Raw genomic sequence first — 18,316 nt, 5'->3', positions numbered from 1 at the left:
CTCGCCCTATCTACATATCCCATCATCAACACCAGCCGACCTCTCGGGGGAGGAGAAGATGGAACTAATTGAGTTATAAAATAAACTGGATAATATATATACATTAAAAGCAGAAGGAGCCTTTATTAGATCTAGGAAAAAATTGATTGAGGAGGGAGAACAGAATTAATAGTCTTGAGAAATTTCACTCTAAAAATAACACTATCCATAAGTTAAACATTGATGGTGTTATTACAGATGACCAAAAATGTATCGCTAAAAATGTATCGCTAAATACTGTAGCGATTTTTACAGAAAATTGTATAGCTCTACGTACTGTCAGGAATCCACAGATATGTTTTTTAACTCACTGAATAATGTTCACTCTATCAGTGATATAGAATCTAAACAGTGTGATGAACCCATCAAAGTTGAAGAAATTATAGAGTCTATCAAACATCTAAAGAACAATAAATCACCAGGTGTTGAAGGAATTACATCAGAAGATTACAAATTATTTTCTGAACAAGTAGCTCCCTTCCTATTTGAAGTCTTTTTAGAGAGTATTAAAAACAATGTTCTCCCTCCTACAATGAGTCAGGGGTTAATAACACTGATACCTAAGCCTAAAAAAGAAGTGCTGCTCATCAATAACTGGCGTCCAATTTGTCTTCTTAATAATGACTATAAGATATTAGCCTTACTACTTGCAAAAATAATTAAAGAAGTCCTGGATGCAATCATTGATGAAACACTGTCTTGCTGCTGTGGTGATATGATGCTGGGGAATATGATGCTTTTCCTAATTGAAATACAAATGACATGAATAAAGGGGCTTGTTTCTCCTCTGATATTCCATCAGTATTTAGAAGGACAGAATACATCCTCAAATGGATTTGTTCATGAATAATGCTGCAATTACTTGTATTTGGAATCTTGGCACCTTAAAGTGGAGTCTGTTATAGAAAAGTACATTTGGAAATTGACCATGAAAGCTGATTATGGATCGGAAATGGAACGTTGCATATAATCAAGTATTTAAAAAAATCTATTTTACATACTAGTCCGCTGGCACCGCAATGTTTTCAGGGTTGGATATAAGCTCCTGGGACTGGTGGTGCGACTGGAAGAAAAGATTTGAACCCAGCTACTCTAACGTCCACTGGCACCTCAATGTTTTCATGTTACATCTGTGCCGTCTCCCAATTGTCTAGACCAGTGAATAATAAGGTAGAGGCTTGAATTATCCCGCAAAGCACTGACTTTCACATCAGGCAAGTTAATTACACCAACAGTTCAAATGAGAGTATATCAGAGACATAAATTAGGCCAAATTACCTGCTCCATTCATGAACTTCAAGCAGCTTCTTTCCCAGGTGCTGTCTGGTGGCGTACACTTGATGGCTAAATTGTTTAATTTGTTATTTTTTCTGCGGCTGAGTGGTGGCCAACAACAGATGTTATCTTTTATCCCTACTTGTGGAACTACTGCATATGGTTTGTTCTATTCATCCAGAAACTGAATCACTACAAACTTCATGATCTAAAGACAGGAGAGAAAGAGGAAGAACTAAGCATAAAGACCACTTACAATTGACTAAATAATAGTTTACACTACAATCATACAATGAAACCCTAAGATATTTACCTTGTGAGAGGCGAACAGAAATAAACAGGGCTAGGCCATGTCTACAAGTGGCTCAGTGGAAAGCCAGCATATCCATCTTGGCAAGGAAGAAGATAGTATTTCTTCAGCACATTTGTAGAGTTGGTGAAGCAAAAAATATCTGATAATCCAGAGAGGTGAAAAATGCCTGTCTTGGAAAATGGTAAAGGGTAGGTGAAGAAATCGACCATGTTCCTGAACCTATTGTAGATGCCGAATGCCCATTTCATCGACGACCACATTCTGTACAACAGCAATGTCCTGGTTTTGTAACAGGACACAGTTGTCTCCCTCTGACCTTTTCACAGCAAATTCTCCAAAGTAAAACTTCTCGAACTGATATGTCACTGCTGTTGTGCTCTCTCAAGGACAGTGCTTTGGAGGTGTTCATTCTTCTGGTCATAGTTTCTTCTCTGACAGACGAACAACCTGCACCAGTGGGTGTGCAGGTTTGCAAAGCAGTCTCTTCATTTGCCCAAGGAAGTTTTCAAATGGGAAACAAGAGATTTTGTCAAGGGCACCATACTTCTTGGATTCTTGGCGAAGGTGCACCAATCCATACATGTTCTATGACACCTGTTGTTTTCCATAAAGTTTGCTGCAGTGGTCAACAAACAAAACCATGAGGCTATGGGTATATTCAGCTTGATCTGCGCACAGGGACACATTCAACAGCATGGTGATGGTAACTGCAAGAAGCATGTAGTTGTGGAACACTCTTAAAAAAAAAGTGCTATCTAGAACCTTTAAGGGTTCTTCGGCTGTCCCCATAGGAGAACCCTTCGAATATCCCTTTTTGGTTCCAGGCATAACTGTTTTCGGTTCCATGTAGAACCCTTTCTACCCAAAAGGGTTCAACATGGAATAAAAAGGGTTCTCTTATGGGGACAGCCAAAGAACCCTTTTAGTAGAACCCTTTTTTTCTAAGAGTGTACACTCAAGTTGGTACAAGCCCTTTCAAGCTGACTGGTCCAGTGTACAGGAGGAACTGTCTGAATTTAGTAGCTTTCCAGGGCTCAACTCTCTCTATGGATTTTTGCTTCCTGTTGAACTCACATGGAACATGAGGTCAGGAGTACTTTGGAGATGTCCTTTACCATACTGGGTGCCGAACTTCTTGCCAAATGTCCTTTTATCCAAAGATTCAACAATTTCCTTGTCACTCCTAGGCACACCAGATACATGTATTTCAGTGAGAACTGTGTCACCGATCCAACAGACGGCAAAGCAAATGGTGGTTCTCCACACCGAAGGCTGTCATCTGAGAGTTCATCGGGGACTGCAGTGTCCAATCTCAGAGTTGCATCTGTTTGAGGGAAAGTCATTCTGTTCTCGTAGTACACCCCTTTTCGAGTGCACTTGTCACATCCATAGTATCCGCTATGGCCCTTAACATTTTTCACAAGTGCACGAGCAAGGGTGTCACAGATAAACGCTGACATCTTGAAAGGAAGCTGTGTCCCTTCAAACTCCTTCCCTTTCCAGTCGCTGTGCCTCCTCAATGAAAATATTTTAAAAAACTGGAGACTGTTTGGCTTCTTCTTCCCAAAGTAAAGACCAATAATAAATGGGAGTTTGTTTTGCTGGACATTGTCCACGTATTGCTCAATTAATCAAAGGATTGGCCAGAACTAGGCATTTGAACTTTTGTAAAGTGGGAGGTAATCAACGCTGATTTGGATAGAAATAACTTAAACGGCCTCCCGAGTGGCACAGTGGTCTAAGGCACTGCATCGCAGTGCTAGAGGATTCACTACAGACCCGTGTTTGATCCCGGGATGTATCACAACCGGCCATGATCGGAAGTCCCATAGGGCGGTGCATAGCGTCGTCTGGGTTATAGGGGAGGGTTTGGCTGGGGTGGCTTTACTTGGCTCATCGCGCTCTATTGACTCCCTGTGGCGGGCCAGGCACCTGCAGGCTGACGTCAGTTGAACAGTGTTTCCTTCGACACATTGGTGCAGCTGGCTTCCGGGTTAAGCATGCGGGTCTTAAGAAGCACGGTTTGGCAGGTCAGGTTTCGGAGGACGCATGACTCGACCTTCGCCCCACGAGACCGTTAGGGAGTTGCAGCGATGAGACAAGATCGACATTTTGGAGAAAAAGGGGGTGAAATACAAAAAAGTACTTAAATGTCTTCAAGTTTGGGAATTTAAACAGGGCCAGTATTTGATGCAAAATTCTAGAGTGGTGATATACAGTGGGGAGAACAAGTATTTGATACACTACTGATTTTGCATGTTTTCCTACAAACAAAGCATGTAGAGGTCTGTAATTTTTATCATAGGTACACTTCAACTGTGAGAGACAGAATCTAAAACAAAAATCCAGAAAATCATATTTTATGATTTTTATATAATTCATTTGCATTTTATTGCATGACATAAGTATTTGATACATCAGAAAAGCAGAACTTAATATTTGGTACAGAAACCTTTGTTTGCAATTACAGAGATCATACGTTTCCTGTAGTCCTTGACCAGGTTTGCACACACTGCAGCAGGGATTTTGGCCCACTCCTCCATTCGGGCCTTCTCCAGATCCTTCAGGTTTCGGGGCTGTCGCTGGGCAATACGAACTTTCAGCTCCCTCCAAAGATTTTCTATTGGGTTCAGGTCTGGAGACTGGCTAGGCCACTCCAGGACCTTGAGATGCTTCTTATGGCGCCACTCCTTCGTTGCCCTGGCTGTGTGTTTCGGGTCATTGTCATGCTGGAAGACCCAGCCACGACCCATCTTCAATGCTCTTACTGAGGGAAGGAGGTTGTTGGCCAAGATCTTGCGATACATGGCCCCATCCATCCTCCCCTCAATACGGTGCAGTCGTCCTGTCCCCTTTGCAGAAAAGCATCCCCAAAAAAGGATGTTTCCACCTCCATGCTTCATGGTTGGGATGGTGTTCTTGGGGTTGTACTCATCCTTCTTCTTCCTCCAAACACGGTGAGTGGAGTTTAGACCAAAAAGCTCTATTTTTGTCTCATCAGACCACATGACCTTCTCCCATTCCTCCTCTGGATCATCCAGATGGTCATTGGCAAACTTCAGACGGGCCTGGACATGCGCTGGTTTGAGCACGGGGACCTTGTGTGTGCTGCAGGATTTTAATCCATGATGGCGTAATGTGTTACTAATGGTTTTCTTTGAGACTGTGGTCCCAGCTCTCTTCAGGTCATTGACCAGGTCCTGTCGTGTAGTTCTGGGCTGATCCCTCACCTTCCTCATGATCATTGATGCCCCACGAGGTGAGATCTTGCATGGAGCCCCAGACCGAGGGTAATTGACCGTCATCTTGAACTTCTTCCATTTTCTAATAATTGCGCCAAGAGTTGTTGCCTTCTCACCAAGCTGCTTGCCTATTGTCCTGTAGCCCATCCCAGCCTTGTGCAGGTCTACAATTGTATCCCTGATGTCCTTACACAGCTCTCTGGTCTTGGCCATTGTGGAGAGGTTGGAGTCTGTTTGATTAAGTGTGTGGACAGGTGTCTTTTATGCAGGTAACGAGTTCAAACAGGTGCAGTTAATAACGGTAATGAGCGGCGAACAGGAGGGTTTCTTATAGAAAAACTAGAGCCGGAATTCTTACTGGTTGGTAGGTGATCAAGTACTTATGTCATGCAATAAAATGCTAATTAATGATTTAAAAATCATACAATGTGATTTTCTGGCTTTTTGTTTTAGATTCCGTCTCTCACAGTTGAAGTGTAACTATGATAAAAATTACAGACCTCTACATGCTTTGTAAGTAGGAAACACTGCCGATTTGGCAGGTTATCAAATACTTGTTCTCCCCACTGTATACCACCAGAAAGTTATTTTTTTTGGGGAGGGGGGGGGTTAGTCTGTGTCTTCAGAAGGTTCTTGGGTCTTTAGGCAGGTCTGGATGGTCATTGAAGAAGATAACTGTCAATAGCTTCGAGAGTGCAATGTGAGGAATCATTTTGTCAATAACCCAATATGCCAAATGTGTCCTAAAGTCCCCCTCTTCCTCTTTGCTATCTTCTATGGTGCTTGAGGGAATGTCAGAAGGGGGGTCAAACTCAGCATCTTCTAAACAGGGGTTGGTTCTTTGCTGTGCCACATTGATTGCAGTTTGCCCATGGCCTATTGGATCCAAGCCATGATGACTTTCACTTTGAAGAGCATGTGCCCCAGTGGTCCAGTCCGGAAGAGCAGCAGCCAAAGCAGCAACGGCGGGGGCTAAACTAGCAGCTACAGTCTCCTGTATGTCCTTCTGAACTCCCCTCACTATTCTCCTCCTTTTAGTCCAGTAACTTGACATGGTTAACGTACCTTTCACTTAAAGCACAAAGGTAAGGCTTGTCTGTAGGATAAACAACATATTTTTGTGAAATGTTTTGAAAATGTTGAGGGTATAAAGTTGATTTTGATTGGTCCACGGCAAAGAAATGTCTCCCAACGTCAACATATGTAAGAGAAACAACCAGGAGCAGCGGGGTCTAAACTAACAACGGTCACAACAAACTAACGCTCTTATTTAATCAACACTGTTAAGTACAAGCATATTACGGTTATAATATTGCAGAGAACAATCTAATTATTATACTGAACAAAAATATAAAAGAAACATGCAACAATTTAAAATATTTGACCCAGTTACAGTTCATATAAGGAAATCACTCACTTTAAATACATTCATTAGGCCCTAAACTATGGATTTCACATGACTGGTGTCACGCCCTGATCTGTTTCACCTGTCCTTGTGATTGTCTCCACGCCCTCCAGGTGTCGCTTATTTTCCCTGGTGTATTTATCCCTGTGTTTCCTGTCTCTCTGTGCCAGTTCGTCTTGTATGTTCAAGTCAACCAGTGTGGTTTTCTCATGCGCCTGCTTTTCTAGTCTCTTTTACTAGTCCTCCCGGTGTTGAACTTTGCCTGTTTTTCTGGACTCTATTCTGAACTCCTGACCTCGAGCCTGCCTGCCATTCTGTACCTCTGGACTGGTTCTGACCTTTTGCCTGTCCATGCCCATTCTCTTGCTTACCCCTTTTGGATTGTTAATTAAAGTCTTGGACTCTAACCATCTGCCTCCTGTGTCTGGGTCTTGCCATGTGCCCTTATAACTGGGAATACAGATATGCATCTGTTGGTCACATATCTTTCAAAAAAAATGTATGGACATGGTTTAGAAAAACAGTCAGTATCTGGTGTGACCACCATTTTACCTCGTGCAGCACGACATCTCCTTTGCATAGAGTTGATCAGGCTGTTGATTGTAACCTGTGGAATTATGTCCCACTCTTCAATGGCTGTGCGAAGTTGCTGGATATTGGCGGAACTGGAACATGCACTCATACATGTCAATCCCAAGCATCCTACACATTCTCAATGGTTAACATGTCTGGTGAGTATGCAGGCCATGGACAGAACTGGGACATTTTCAGCTTCCAGGAATTGTGTACTGATCCTTGTGATATGGGGCCGTGTATTATCATGCTGAAAGATGAGGTGATGGGGGTGGATGAATGGCACGATAATGGGCTTCAGGAGCATGCCACGGTTTCTCTGTGCATTCAGATTGCCATTGATCAAATGTGTTTGTTGTCTGACGCTTATGCCTGCCCATATCATAACCCCACCGCCACCACGGGGAACTCAGTTCACAACGTTGACGTCAGCAAACCGCTCGCCCACACGACACTATACACGTGATCTGCTGTTTTGAGGCCAGTTGAACGTACTGTCAAATTCTCTAAAATAATGCTGGAGGTGGCTTATGGTAGAGAAATGAATTATTTGGCAACCGCTCTGGTGGACGTTCCTGCAGTCAGCATGCCAATTGCGTGTTCCCTCAACTTGAGACAGCTGTGGCGTTGTGACAAGACTGCACATTTTAGAGTGGCACCTGTGTAATGATCATGGTATATAATCAGCTTCTTGATATGCCACACCTGTCAGGTGGATGGATTAGCTTGGCAAAGGAGAAATGTTCATTAACAGGGATGTAAAGGAGTATGTGCACAAAATTTGAGAGAAATAAGCTTTTTGTGTTTATGGAACATTTCCAGGATCTTTTATTTCAGTTCATGAGACATGGGACCAACACTTGTTGTGTTTACATTTTTGTACAGTATAGTTTGGAAGGGGGTCACCCCCTAACCCTCACCCTCTTTTCCCTAGCCAACCCATTTCTGGAGTTTTGATTAGTAAACGGGATGTTTCTCTCTCTGTCTCCTCCACGCTCTGTGATTGTATCAAATGTCTGTATAGGCCTGAGACTGAGCCTCACTGCGTTCTATACTTTAAACTCTTTGATAGCATCTCACTCAGTGGGCTCTGACTGGTAGTAGGGGACAGTGTTTATCTCCTGTTAAGTGTGCACTTAAAATAATGTTCATTAGGATAAAGCGGCAGAGATCCCCCTTCCTGTATCACGTCTCCAGGGAGTGGCTTGTCAGGAGAGCAGGATGGGATGTCTAATGTCTGCTGCGTAGAGGCTCGAGGGCTTAGTTTGACAGAATGGGGCCATTTACGTTTACGACAACGTCCGATATGGAGCAATTTGTAATTATATGAATTGTGTCACTTTGCTGTTGATCTCACTTCTGAAGGTTTTGAGAGGCTTCATGCTGGTAATGGGCCTAGATGATCAACCCAAGTTAAAATAAGTCAAAAGCTGACTATGGGCAATTCCACGGTAACAGAGTTTTCACTTAAAATGTATGCCAAACAAAACCCATTGCCTTCAAAGTTTAACACAACTCGATGCACAAGGAATAATTTAACAATTTACACGGAACATTTTACAAAACACATTTACTGGAAGAACTTGGTAACAGAATTTAACATTTAAAATCTCCCTCAGTTTGTTTTGTGTCTACATAAAAAAAAAAAACTGTTACTCGTTTCTGTACCGAATTAAGTTTTAACAAGGTTTTCAGAAAGAATGGCGTGTCAGCTATGACATGACACCTGTAGAATGTATGTGAAACAGCACAGATGAAAAATATATGGCACATGGAAATCATAAGAGGGCAGTTTACGGAGATCGGTGGGATGGACTGAAAATAGCTGAATGGAGGGTTTATATAGTTATGACTGAAAACACAATGTATAATATACAAGTACTATCTCTCTAGATGTTATGTATATCAACATATTTTATTATTGCTGTGTAACTACTGTAAATAAAATCTAATGTGTGTAGACTGTGCATGTAACAACAGAAAAAGCTGTAAAAATAACATTTATGTTAAAAAGATCTTTGCAGCGCCTACCCAGACATAGAATGTTTGTTGCACTGTGATCCCAATGTAAATGTCAAGCGTGTTTAGATGTTACTCACTGGAGTTGAGGTCTGGTTCTGTGTACTGGCCTTTTTTCTAGCAGTTGGACCACCTGGTTACATGTGACACTAAGACCAGGGTTAGATGAAGTTGCTTTAAATCAGGCCAAAACTTTGACTACAGTTATGCCGGAATCCACTCAGTGGCTGGATTCTCATGTACAGTATAACAAAGACCCAGACCAAATGAAATAAAAGTACCACGATTCAGTTTACAGGGTCGTAAATAATCATTAGACTCACTGTAACAGAGGTTGACATTTCATCTTTGATATAGTATTGAGAGTTCAATTTCATTACATACATTGTTAATTTAGTTTCTAATAAAGAATCTTGTAAAAAAAAATTATATACATTTTTTTTTAATATTAAACAGACACAAGAAAGAATGGTGTCATATGACACACTGACTAAAACAAATCTCTTTAGGTTATTGAACTGCAGTAAATGAAGTGGATTTATACCCGGGGACGGAATTGCCGGAACGGAATTTTATCATGTGTCCCTGATCTGTACTACACAGAAACGCATAATTATGGAGATGAATGTCATTATTTTAATGGATATGAGCTCTGGCCACAAACAAAACCATATTTGGTCCGGACCAAATCTGAACCAAGTTTGTACATCTAAGTACAACACAGTAGAGTACAGTACATTATAGTTTACTCAACTTGTGTGCTCTACTGTGTACCGTACTGAACTATACTCTACTTTTCTTCACTGTACTGTGCTGTCTGAATTTGTGAACCCAACTGTGGTTTGTGACTACTATGATTTCCCATTGTAGCCGATTCAATTGCTGAAATTCCATTACCGATTTTGGTAACGGAATATCGAGTTAATCAATTAACAATTCATAAAATTGATATCAGTAAAAATCGGTCTACCGTGTTGCATCTGTGAACTTTCATTTTCTTCCCTCATGACGGAGAGACATTTAAAAATATCTTCAAGGGTTTTTGTTAACTGAATTAAGGCACAAGATAATGTTTCTTAAACTTAAACTTCTTGATGCACCCATCATAGCAGGATCATTTTCCTCAACATCCGCTGAATTGCAGAGCGCCAAATTCAAATTAAATTACTAAAAATATTTATTTTTCATGAAATCACAAGTGCAATATAGCAAAACACAGCTTAGCTTGTTGTTAATCCACCTGGCATGTCAGATTTCAAAAAAGCTTTTCGGGAAAAGCATACCAAGCGTTTATGTAAGGACATCTCTCTCAGCAGACAAAACATTACAAACAGCTAACAGCCAAGTAGATTGGTCACAAAAGTCAGAAAATCAATCAAATTAATCGCTTACCTTTGATGATCTTCGGATGTTTGCACTCACAAGACTCCCAGTTAACGTAAACTCACCCCATTCCGTACAAATGTGCGTAACCGCGACATTTAAACGAGGCTACAAAGAAAACTAATGGGACTGTGTTGACGTCAAAATTGCGGCTGTGAACTAGGTTTCTATTCAAGCGTTGATCGACATGGTAATGGCTCTATAGTATTGGAGAAAAGTTGAAAAAACTGACCCTCTGTTACATCTTGACGTGTCATGTTGTGACGTACAGCACGCATAAAGCTACAATTTATGTCTTACAATCTCTCTCCACCAGGTGTTGCACTTCTCTCATCGTTTAAAAACAAGAAATGGACAGTGACGGAGGTAAGGGGGGATACCTAGTCATTTTTTTAGTCATTGCATGCAATCATCATTCTCAAAGCCGCTGTTTACTTCTAAGATCACTTTAGTACCGCCCTAAAAACCTGATTCAAATTCGACACAAACCTTCAAATAGGTATGTAATGACACATTATATAAACTCTTTATAGTGTTTTATTTACATTTTAGAGGTGATGAGTTGGACAGATCGAGTGAAAAAAGCAATTCTAGTTCTAGTTCTAGTGCAACTTTAGTAACGATGCTTTTGGTAAACAGCTGAGATTTAACAACGCCCCTACAAAGGTTCTAACGATGAACTTAGCCTTAAAATGCTTTTGGGAAACAGGACCCCGACAGGCTGTCCTCAGAATAGCAGGATGTCGTCACTTGTATTTATTATTGTATACTCACATTCCCCACTCAATCTATTTATAGTACTCTCAACTTAATCCAAAATATTTTGTTTATCATGTTAAACTTGTTCCCTCTCCTAGCTCCAGCCCGTCCTTGAAGAAGAGCGCTGCCCTTTCTGTTTCCAGTGGCGTTGTCCAGACAGCCACCGCATGCATCTGCGTCCCAAGCGGATTGCTTCAGCAAGGGTGCAGAACGTGCTGCGGAGGGAGGCCAGGGCAAGAGACTCAGCAGAGCTCAGATGAAAATCCTACGAAGGTTCAGGGGCTCCTCACTCCTCTACTCCAATGTCAATCCCCAGTACCTGAAAGTGGGTCGTATTCATTAGTGCAAAATGTTCTAAAAAAACGTGCTATGGAAAAACATTTCAGGTAGCCCCTCATTCTGGTCCCTTTTCTCCTGTTGTGTGTCTAGTGAATTCCTCCCGATCTCTACTTTTTACATAATATTGGAACTTGACCATTCCCGGAATAGATGACACTAGACACAAAATGGAGTTCTCAGCAGTTTCCGTCCACTTCACTGAAAAGCCAGTTCAGATAAGGAAACTATGTACAACCTCCTCCCCCCCATGCCCTGAGTAGCTGGTCAGAGGGTAGATGAGGGCATTTTTCTCCATCAGGGGAATGGAAGGGGAAAGTACCATTGATTGATAAGGCCCTCTAGCTGTCTGATCTGACATTGGCCTAATGATGACTCGCATCGCTCAAACATTGCGTCATTTAAAATATCTGCCAACATCTACTGCACACTTTCAAATCAGGTCCAGTATTCTCCTTTCCTGTACACAACTTCACCTTCCTTTCCTCTAGCGATGTCTGGCCCGTCTCCCATTGACTTTGTAGAGGGAAAGGAAGGGGAATAGAGATCCAAGAGATTTGCCAATCAATCACATTTAAATTGAAGCCCTTTTTACAACTTCAGTGCTTTTACAGTCTTCTGTTCAGCCTCATTGAGGAGGAATCCCTGGAAGGGCAGACAGGGTCAGCGTGTAATAAGCCAGATACTCAGGGTCAGCATTTAGTAGGCCAGCCAGATAATGATCACATCCAGTGTTTGCATGTGATAGGCCAACCAGATAACGACCACGGCCAGGGTCAGCGTGTGATAGGCCAGCCTGATAACAATCACATCCAGCATCGGCATGTGATAGGCCAGGATGCAGATAATGATCACAGAGGAACAGGAAGCATTTAGTTACAGCGAACCCGGTATCTATCATGGAGACAGAGGTACAAGGCCAAACAAGATTAGCACATAGGTTATGTCAGAGTCAGACACATGTAGTTGTTTTGGCCAATTCTGGGGTAAAAGGTACAATAGTAAATTGTAAGGGATTGTTTTGTCTTTGATGCTTAAATGTTTTTTAAGACCAGTGAGTGCCCCCCCCCACACACACACATATACACTTATATGTTTATTATTGACCATCTCTTTCAGTCATTTGTCTTTAACGTGTGATCAATGTACAGCCAGGTCCATAATTATTCACAATTGATAAAGATGAGCAAGTAAGACTACAAAATAAATAATACAAATACTGAGCTACAGTAACAGTCAACAGTTTGGACACCTACTTATTCAAGGGTTTTTCTTTGCATATCTACATTGTAGAATAATAGTGAAGACATCAAAACTATGAAATAACACATGGAATTATGCAGTAACCAAACAGTGTTAAACAAATCAAAATATTTGAGATTCTTCAAAGTAGCCACCTGTTACCTTGTTGACAGCTTTGCGCATTTAATGCCGATCTGTCTCCAGACTTGAACCCCATTGAAAACCTGTGGTTTGAATTGAAGAGGGCAGTCCATAAGCACAGACGAAGGATATCAAGGATCTGGAAAGATTCTGTATGGAGGAATGATCTAAGATCCCTCCCAATGTGTTTCCCAATCTCATATAACATTTTAGAAAAAGCCTCAGTGTTATCCTCGCAATGGTAGGGTACTTAAAACAGGGGTGCCAAAAATTGACACTCTTTCATTAGCATACGATATAGCTCAGTATTTTTAAAATGCATTTTATGTAGTCTTTTTTTCTCATCAAGGGTGCCAAAAATGATAAACCTGACTTTATTGTTGATATATTTTCCCACCGTCGTGTGACTTCCTGGTAAGCGAGTTCTCCTTAGCCACTTTTTCACCAAGGTATTTTTACCCTCCAATTTCAAGGTCACCGGTCACTCGCCCTGGCATAAAATAAGTGTGTAAAAGAGCTCCACAAGCTGTGTACGTGCGACGCTACCAGGCCCCCATAGACATGCGTGGTTGTAAGAACTGATACCCCTGAAGCAGGCGCAGCACTCTGAAGATAAGAGGAAGAATGTTGTCTGTCTCCTCTCACGTTTCAAGTTTTAATGTCACATGTACAAGTACACTGAAATCTAAACCCAAAAATGCAGTAATAACGTAAGGTAGAACAAAAACACAATAAATTCAAATAAGAACACGAGAAAGTAAGACGCTATATACAGGGTCAGTTCCAATACAATATTTACAATGTGTAGGGATACTGGAGTGATGGAGGTAGATATGTATAGGGGTAAGGTGACTAGGCATCAGGATATATGAAGAACAGAGTAGCAGGAGGAGCATACATGACGATTGTATATGAGTGCATGTGTTTAGAGTCCGTATGAATGTATGTGTCTATTGTGTGTGAGCAAATGGTGGAGTGAAGGTTTGTCTGTGTCGACGTGTTAGTGTGCATGGAGACAATGCAAAAATAAAATACAAAGGTCAACTCAGTCTGTGTAGCCATTTTGTTTGCTATTTAGTTATTTATTTATTTCACCTTTTATTTAACCAGGTAGGCCAGTTGAGAACAATTTCTCATTTAACTGCAGCCTGGCCAAGATAAAGCAAAGCAGTGCGACACAGAGTTACACATGGGATAAACAAACTTATGGTCAATAATACAGTAGAAAAGTCTATATACAGTGTGTGCAAATGTCGTAAGATTAGGGAGGGAAGGCAATAAATAGGCCATAGTGGCAAAATAATTACAATTTAGCAATTAAACACTGAAGTGATAGATGTGCTGAAGATGAGTGTGCAAGTAGAGATACAATGGTGCAAAGGAGCAAAAAAACAAAAAAACATGGATGAGGTAGTTGGATGGGCTATGAACAGGTGCAATGATCGATAAGCTACTCTGACAGCTGATGCTTAAAGTTAGTGAGGGAGATAGATGTAAGTCTCCAGCTTCAGTGATTTATTATGTTATTTTTTTTGCAATTCATTCCAGTCATTGGCAGCAGAGAACTGGAAGGAAAGGCGGCCAAAGCAGGAGTTGGCTTTGGGGGTGACCAGTGAAATATACCTGCTGGAGCACGTGCTACGGGTGGGTGCTGCTATGGTGACCAGTGAGCTGAGATAAGGCAGGGCTTTACCTAGCAAAACTTATAGATGACCTGGAACCAGTGGGTTTGGCGACGAATATGAAGTGAGGACCAGCCAACGAGAGCATACAGGTCGCAATGGTGGGTAGTATATAGGGCTTTGGTGATTAAATCCCAGGCTTTAGAGGAAGCAGTGAACCTTCACTGCGGGGACAATGTCACTGATGCATTTCCGAATGAAGCCAGTGACAGAGGTGGTTATAGCTCGTTGATGTTATAGGCGGAGTCTCTAATCAGCGCTAGCAAAGCAGTCCTGTTCTCAATGGAGCAAGTCACGGGTACTTTCTGTTTAAGCTTCTGCTTGTAAACAAAAAGCAGGAGTGTGGATTCATGATCTTATTTTCCGAATGGCGGACCAGGGAGGGCTTTGTGCTTGCTTGTGGGTAGAACAGTGGTCTAGAACTTTATCGCCCCTAGTGGCGAGGGTTATGGGTTGATGGAAGCTGGGCATCATATGCCTTAATGATTCAGAATTAAAATCGCCACCAACCAGAAAAGCAGCCTCTGGATGTACACTTTCCTGCTTGTTTATAGCCTCATACTGTTCGTTAAGTGCCAGCTTATTTTTCTTGAGGTGGAATATGTACAACAGTCAGGATAACAGCTGAAAACTCCTTCAGTAGGTAGAAGGGTCGGCATTTGACCACCAGGTATTCCAAGACAATGCATCGATACTTCCACCGCACTCGAGTCAGCACACCTGTTGTTGATAGAGACAAACCCCTCCCCCTATCAATTTCCTTGACTCCACTGTCCTGTCTGCATGGTGAATGGAGAATCCATCGACTTGGATAGCAGTGGTGTGTGTGTGTTGTCCAGAAACATGTTTCCGAAAAGCATAGAATATTGCAGTTTCGAGAGTCCCATTGGTAGCAAATCCACAATCAGAGGTCATCCATCTTATTATCAAGTGACTGTACATTGACCAATAGAATGAAGGGAAGAGGTGGCCGGTTTTCCCTTCTCCTTAATCTCACCTGTCTTTCCTCTGTAAGGTAGACATTTCCTCTTGGGTAGTCCGAACATTGGGTCGGAATTACAGTAATCGCTGCCAAAGGTGCTTCAACAAAGTACTGAGTAATGTTTTTTAATACGTAATGCCTTGTCATTGGAGTATTGTGCCTAGACTTATGGGGGGGGGGTCTATTTAATCCATTTTAGAATAAGTCTAACCTAACTAAATGTGGATAAAGTCGAGGGATGAACTGTATATTGAAAATACCAGTGACAGTGTGAGCCCCTCCAGCTGTCTAGGTCCTCTTTCCCTTGTCTGGTACCCCGACCTGCATTCAGCTAATTCCTCTGACTCTCCTTGCGGTGCCATACTTTCCCAACCTGTGTTTTTAATCACAACCGGAGCATCTTCCTCCAGTTGACAGGAGAGCAGGCAGAACAATGTGTCACTCGTGGGCTTTGACACCGGGAGAGAGTGAGAAGCCACCAGATGACAAAGAGAGATGAGAGGGCGATGGCCTTGGAGGCATTTTAGACAGGCACGCAGGAGGAAACCCACTACGCTCTGTTGAAAATGCTTCACTCACGTGTAGGGATTTGCCAGGTGTTAAGCAAATTATTTTAAGCATCTCACACCGACACAAAAACTGCAGTCACACACACACACACACCCTGCTGCCTAACATGCACTACTGCCGCATATATATCTATATCTCACTCACCGTGTTAGTTTTCATCGAGGAGGTTTTAAACTCTATAGCGTGCCAACCAGATTCCCCCTCTCCCCCTCTATAGCGTACCAACCAGATTCCCCCTCTCCCCCTCTATGGCGTGCCAACCAACGGTTAGGGTTCATCCCTTCTTCCTTTCTTTCCACTGCATCATAACGGCATCTTGTGATATGGCAGTATTGTAGAAAGGCATCCAGAAGGGTGGGCATGTTTATTATTTAACTAGGCAAGTCAGTTAAGAACAAATTCTTATTTTCAATGATGGCCTAGGAACAGTGGGTTAACTGCCATTTTTTTTTAGCCCTACCCCTACAGTACATCACAAACTCATGCTGTTTAGCACTGTCAGATCAGATTCTGTCAGCGTCCCAAATGGCACCCTATTCCCCCACATAGTGCACTACTTTTGAACAAAAGGGTAAGGAAGATGGTTCCTCTTTTTCCAGACACTGTCACACCATCCTGTATCCATTCAACACGTGCCACTCTGTCCACCTGTCATTACCTCTGGAAATGAAAGCAGAACAACAACATGACAAAATAATCCAGCTAAAGCCAGCCTGTAGTCGTTTCCATTATGCATCTGTCAGCGCCCTCAAAGGGCATCTCTCTCCAGTCTCCAAACCAGCTTCCTGGGAGTTTTCCAGGGTACCTCATACCCTGTGTACATCCCAATTCTTCACACTTCTTCCTACCATGAAGGGGAGTGTGAAAGTGCACACTTTAAAATAAGTGGGACACTGCCATAGTTTAGAGCAGAAGGACTAAACTATTGGTCAGGTCATGTTAAAGGGAATGGACTACTGTGACTGCAGGCTTTGTCTCGCTCCATCCTCTGCGCTTTGTAGTATCGATGTGTCTGAATCTCCCCACGCCCTGTAGACCCAGTGTGCCACCACCAACCACCAGTGCTGTAGGAGTCAAGGGCATTGATGCCTGTTAAAGCCCCAGAGACAAGGTCATCACAGCAACCAGCTTGGCTTGGGGCAGCACAGGGAGGACTGAGGGAGGGAGAGCGATTAGGGAGAGGGGGATGATAATGGGGCAAAAGGAGAGAGAGGGGGATGGATGATAGGGTGGGGAGGGGGAGGGAAAGGCTGGTATTTATGGAGCATAGCCTATTAATAGAAGACAAAGGGTCCATCTGCAGAATTGATTGGTTGTGTGTGTCAGTTTGTTAGCATGTTGTTCGTAAGTGCTTGTCTCTGTACGTCTGTTTCTATCATTTTATTTTAGAATTGATCCGCTGGCCCATCCCTGATTTTAGATAAAAGGACAATAACTTCTGAAATATGCAAGGGGAAGAGAGATTGCTTATGACCCCTGTTCACATAAAAACATGTGGTACCTTTTGCTGTTTGAATGCTGAAGTCTAAAAGACCCAGCAGGTGCTGTTGGCATTCCAGGCATGATCAGTCTAGTCCAGAAGTATCTAGGCTATTGCTGACCTGTCTCTCTCTGGAAGTCTGGTGCAGAGTATGGAGAAGTTGCCCCTAAAAGATAGATGCAGTTTTAGATTTCTGCCAATAATGGTGAAGGTTAGGATTGGGGAAGGAGGGGAGCCTCTGTTGCTGGGGAACAGGTGGGAAAGACTGTATGGGGCAGCACAAGAATCCAGAGGAGGGTGAGTCACCACAACCTGAAACCTGCAATGCAAATTTAATTGGGATGGAATTAAGATGTTGACCTCATTTCATCACAGGGCATCTTTAATTGCTTGAATATGTAGGTTGCACATGCAGTTCAGGCAAGTTATTGGTCATGAATTGGTTACCTTTACTCTAAGTGTGTTTACTCTTAAAGGATGGGACAGACATTCTGGAAAGGTGGGAGGGTGTAACGTTTTTTGCTTCTGCATGCATTGGTGACCTTTGACTTCTAGACGTGTTTGTTTACTTTCAGCTGTGAAGGGTTCAACTTTGAGGTATTTTGTTGGAGTTCTTGTTTAGGTGTTTGCCCTTCAAATGCTCGGACTGCACATATTAGGCACCTCTCTTGCCTATCCTGAGTCCTGTCAAACTAGCAAATGTATAGGCCCCCTCAGATCTACATACCCTCAGTCTACATGCTACTAGACTGCTCTATGCCTGTATCCCTGCACCCATGCCAGAATCAACAGGTTTGAATGAGCTGATGAATGCACTGCACTCTCCTTAGCCAGTGACTTACGTGTAGGTATTCAACACAGACGATACATGTCAC

This window comes from Oncorhynchus nerka, linkage group LG7 (assembly GCF_034236695.1).
Source record: "Oncorhynchus nerka isolate Pitt River linkage group LG7, Oner_Uvic_2.0, whole genome shotgun sequence".
Classification (NCBI taxonomy): Eukaryota; Metazoa; Chordata; class Actinopteri; order Salmoniformes; family Salmonidae; genus Oncorhynchus; species Oncorhynchus nerka.
The sequence above is the reverse complement of the archived record's forward strand: the minus strand, read 5'-3'. Positions refer to the sequence as shown.